We start from the raw sequence: 6,000 nt of genomic DNA on the forward strand, positions 1-6,000 counted from the left end.
GCAATTAATAAAATCACATATAAATTTGAGGTCAAGTCTTCACTCATCCTTTTACATCATTTTTAGCTCAAATCTTTTCATGCAAAGCTATAACTTAACATTCATTTGATACTTCATCCAAAAACCAACTCTATAATTCATTTAATCACAAATTAACACCTAAACATGGTTGATCATTCATTTTAACACATAGTTCGACTTAATGTCTTAAGAACAAGCAAGAATCACTCGAAATTTCCAACAATCAAGACATGCATGCATCATTTGGGATTCTTAAACCACAACTCAATCTATTTATTCAATAATCTCTATAATCAATCAACAATAAACCATTTACATCTTAAAAATCAACTTAATAATCAAGAACCACTCGGGTTACAAGCAAAACAACACATGCAACTTATAATTTGATTCCTTGAACCATCTATTAATCTAATTTCTCAATATTTTCTAAAACAATCATCCATAACCATTTAAACCAACAAGATCAACTTAATAACTTTTGAAATCAAAATTCCATTCCATTTTAAGTAAAACACCACATGCAAACACAGAAAGTTAGTTTAAGGATGCTAGAGCTCAGTTTTTAACATCATCACTCACCATTGGTTCACCGGAGTTCATCACCGGTGGTGGTGGTTTCACGGTGGTGCCCCCATTCGGGGGTTTCCAACCTTAAAACCTCCGATTAACTTTCAAAAACATAGAAACACACTCATGCAAGGCTCAATCTTCAAAGAAATTTTACAGAAATTGCAGTCAAGTATTCGAAAGAAACAAGGACTCAACACTCGGCTCAAAACCGAGCCTATCACACATACACACACTCGCATGCAAGCACAAATACACACATGCATATGATTTAAAGTATATATACAGAATGAGCATGAAGTTTCATGGATGAATCCATAGAAATCAATGAAAGAAGAGGATTGTACCGAGAGAAAAGAAGAGAGAGAGAGAGAGAGAGAGAGAGAGAGAGAGAGAGAGAGAGAGAGAGAGCTTCGAGAGTTAAGGGAGAAAAGAGAGAGATGAGAGAAAGTGAGAGAAGAGAGAGAGTGAGGCCGGGTGAAAGAAAAGAAAGGGGGAGGGGAGGGAGTATATATATTAGTTTGGTAAGGGTAGTATGGTCATTATATCATACTTTAATTTTCTTTTCTCTTTTCTCTTGTTTTGAATAAAAAATGAATTTAAACATGAAGTAACTCTCTCAGAAAAGATGGGAATGCAATGAGTGAAAATTTTAGAGCGTAGATCTCGAAATTAGCTTTTCAGCCATATTTTTAAAATAATTTTTGAGCGAACGGTTGATTTAATACGGATTTTACAAGATTATGCTGAAAATAGCATTTTAACTCCATAAAATCATTTTAAAATGCACCGATCACGAAATAAATCCGTCTATCATTTTTAGAAAGTCTCTAGGACTATTTTGAAGATAACAAAACAACTGTCACACCTTGACCTTATTCGGGTAATTTTATAGGAAATGTATAAAGGTTCAATAAACCTCATTTTAAATTAAATAAATTCCTTAAATCATTTTAAAAATCAACAGATCACGTAATCATGCATACAGACTAGCAACCACATATATTTACACATCATAACTTATATGTGATCATAAAATTTCCTTTTTTTATTAAATTTCCCCTTTTCGCGTAACGGGTTGCGTTCTGCTTGACGACCCGACGCTGAGCGTTTTAATTTACGCTTCACAATAAATTCTTTTTACCAACAGACACGTCACTAGAATATAATACTTATTTAAACATTTCAATTTCACATAATTCACATTTAAACACTTTAATCCCTTTTTTAGGACGGGTTCCGTTCTACCTGACGGTCCGACAACACAGCTTATCCCTTAAGCTGACTCATGAAAATGGAACGTGTCATCTTACGTTCCCAGTTACTAATATACAATAAGGACAATTAACCAACAAAATCATTTAATCCCTTTATTAAATCACATAAATTATAAATACACCACAAAATCATACTTTATTCTCTTAATTACGTCGCGAAATTCCCATTCGTTACAATCTACCCCCCTTAAAAGGATTATGTCCCCAGAATCTAGTCTAAATAAATAGATGGGGATACTTTTCTTGCATATCACTTTTTAATTCCCAAGTTGACTCTTCCACTAATGGATTTCTCCACAACACTCTAACTAGAGGTACAAATTTATTTATAAGTGTCCTCTCTTTCCGATCTAAGATTCGAACTGGTTGTTCCACATAAGACAAATCAGGTTGAATTTCCACTGGTTCCAATTCGATCACATGGCTTACATTAGCATTATATTTCTTTAGAAGAGATTCGTGGAATATATTATGAAGATGTTGCATCTGCGGAGGTAGCGCTAATTCATAAGCCACATTTCCAACTTGTTGTAGTACTTTGAATGGTCCAATATACCTAGGACTCAACTTCCCTTTCTTTCCGAATCTGGATAAACCTTTCCAGGGAGATATTTTTAACAATAATTTGTCTCCAGGCTCGAATCGCATATCTTTTCGTTCTCGATTCGCGTACTTCATTTATCGATCTAGAGCATCAATTAATCCTTTTCGAATCATTTCCACCTTCTCTTTCGTTTGTTGAACTAGCTCTGGGCTAATTAATTTGCGCTCACCAACTTCATCCCAATATGCAGGGGATCTACATTTTCTCCCATACAATGCTTCATAAAGCGGCATGCCAATACTCGCATGATAACTGTTGTTGTAGGAAAAATCAATTAATGGAAAATGTTCATCCCAATTTCCTTTAAAATCTATTGCACAGGTTCGCAACATATCCTCGATCGTCTGAATTGTTCTTTCACTTTGTTCGTCAGTTTGTGGATGATATGTCGTACTCATTTTCAGCTTAGTTCCCAAATGATCATGAAATTGTCGCCAAAATCTCGAGTTAAACCTTGGGTCTTTATCAGACACGATAGATACTGGAACTCCGTGACGCATCACAATGTCGTCCAAATATAATTTGACCAACTTTTCTAATGAAAATCTTTCATTTATCGGCAATAAATGTGCTGATTTCGTCAATCGATCGATTACTACCCAAATTGCATCATGATTAGACTTGGTCTTTGGCAATCCTACCACGAAATCCATCGCGATATGTTCCCATTTCCATTCTGGTATGTCCAGTGGTTGAAGCAATCCACTTGGTCTCTGATGTTCCTCTTTTACTCTTTGACACTTATAACACTTACTTATCCATTCCACGATTTCCTTTTTCATGTTTGGCCACCAATAACTCTCTTTTAAATCCTTGTACATTTTTGTACTTCCAGGGTGAATTGAAAATCTTGAGTTATGCGCTTCGTGCAAAATCTCATGCTTTAGCTCCACAACGTTAGGTATCCAAATACGTGAGTTAACACGATATATTCTTCTTTCATCCTTTTGAGCTTTAATTTCCTCTCCTGACAACTTATCTTTCTCACGGTTCATCACTTGCTCTTGACAACATCAAATCTTTTCCAATATTTCAGGTTGAAATGACATAACATACATTGCTTCACCTTCAAATACTGAAGTCTGCACCTCTGTTTCCATCTTCTCAAAATCCTTGATTAGTTCCTCTGACGAAGTTAACATATTCAATCTTTCTTTGCGACTTAAAGCATCTGCTACCACATTCGCCTTTCCAGGATGATAATTTATTGCACAGTCATAATCTTTGATCAATTCTAACCATCTTCTTTGTCTCATATTCAACTCCTTTTGAGTGAAAATATACTTTAAACTCTTATGATCTGTATAGATCTCGCACTTTTCCCCATACAAATAATGTCTCCAAATTTTAAGGGCAAACACAATTACTGCCAATTCCAAATCATTGGTGGGATACTTCTGCTCATGAGGCTTTAGTTGCCTTGACGCATACACTATTACTTTCCCGTGTTGTATTAATACACATCCAAGTCCTTTATACAAAGCATCGCTGAAGATCACAAATTCTCATTTCTCATCTGGTAACACTAACACTGGGGCGGTTACCAATCTCTTCTTCAATTCTTGAAAGCTTTCCTCGCACTTATCCGTCCATACAAACTTCTTGTTCTTCCTTGTCAACTTAGTCAATGGAACAACAATCTTAGAGAAATATTGCATAAACCTTCTATAGTATCCTGCTAATCCCAGAAAACTTCTGACCTCCGTAGGGGTCTTGGGCCTTTCCCAATTCATTATAGCTTCTATCTTAGCCGTGTCTACTTTAATTTCTTCACTATTTACTAAATGTCCAAGAAACTGTACTTCCTTCAGCCAAAACTTCACACTTTGAAAACTTGGCATATAATTTTCCTTTTCTCAAGATTTCTAAAGAAATCCTTAAATGCTCCATATGGTCTACCTCTGTCTTGGAGTATATCAAAATATCATCGATAAACACTATAACGAACTTATCCTAATACTGCTTGAACACTCTGTTCATAAGATCCATAAATGTGGTTGGCGCGATCATCAAACCAAACGCCATTACCAAAACTCATAGTGTCCATATCTCGTTCGAAATGCCGTCTTGGGTATATCTCCCACTTTAATCTTTAGCTGATGATACCCAGATCTTAAATCAATCTTGGAGAAACAAGTAGCTCCTTTTAGCTGATCAAACAAGTCGTCGATTCACGGTAGAGGGTACTTATTCTTAATCGTCAACTTATTCAATTCATGATAATCAATGCACAACCTCATACTTCCATCTTTCTTCTTTACAAAGAACATCGATCCACCCCACGGGGATACACTCGGGCATATCACTCCTTTATCCAACAATTCTTGCAACTGCGTTGCTAATTCCTTCATCTCGACTGGCGCCATAAAATAGGGAGCTTTCGATACTGGTTCCATTCCAGGAGCCAAATTAATCGTAAACTCGATCTCTCTATCTAGAGGTAGTCCAGGTAATTCATCTGGAAACACATCGGGAAAATCTCCTACTACCGGAATATCTTCAATCCTTACGGATTCTCTCTCTACATCCTTGACATGAGCCAAATAAGCTTCGCATCCTTGATGTAACAATCTCCTCGTCTGAATAGCCATTAGAAATTTCTTTTCTTGTTTTTTTCCTTTGAATATCACTTCATCACCATCCTTGGTTCTTAACTTCACCTTCTTACTTTTACACTCAATTTCCGCCTCGTGGTTAGACAACCAATCCATTCCTAAGATAACGTCGAATTCTCCTAACTTAAAAGGGATTAAGTCAGCAGATAAGTGCCGACCTTCTATAACCACATCACAATTGAGACAAACCTAATTAACAGTGACTTTCTCTTGATTTTCTACCTCTATAATGAAATTGGGTTTAAGAGGGTACGCAACACAATTTAGTCTATCAAGAATACTTTCAGAAATAAAAGATCTAGTCGCTCCAGAATCCAATAATACTTTTACTTCTACTGAGAACAAGCATACCTTCCACCACATCCACATCTTGCACAATATCTTTCATTGTCATATTGAAGGTTCTAGCTCTAGGTTGAGCTGTTGGTGCTGGGAGAGGCGGTGGTCCAGCAATCCTAAGAACATTGGCCTTTTGAACAGGCTCCTTGCAGTTTCTGGCCATATGGCCCACTTTTCCACACTTGAAACAAATTAAGTCGGGCTTCTTTGCTCCATTCGGGCACTCCGATGAGTAATGCCCATTCTGGTTACACTTAAAACAGGTTACATCCAACTTGTTACATCTTCCCGGGTGTCTCTTCCCACAAACTTTGCACTCTTGAATCTGGGGTCTACTATCCTTTCCCGGTTGTCCTGCCTTCTTGAAACGGTTCTTCTGAGCTTCGTTACCGGGTTTAAACTTCTGAAACTTTTGGTTTTGACCTTCACCATTATTTCCAAACTTTCCTCTGAACTTTGAACTTCCTTGCTCTTGCTCCGAGCTCTCAAACTTCCTTTTCCTACCTTCATTCTCTCTTTTTGCAGCTTTATGCTCTCCTTCCACTATCATTGCCTTTTGCACCAAGGTGGAATA

Source organism: Apium graveolens, chromosome 7 (genome assembly GCF_009905375.1).
Source record: "Apium graveolens cultivar Ventura chromosome 7, ASM990537v1, whole genome shotgun sequence".
Taxonomy (NCBI): Eukaryota; Viridiplantae; Streptophyta; class Magnoliopsida; order Apiales; family Apiaceae; genus Apium; species Apium graveolens.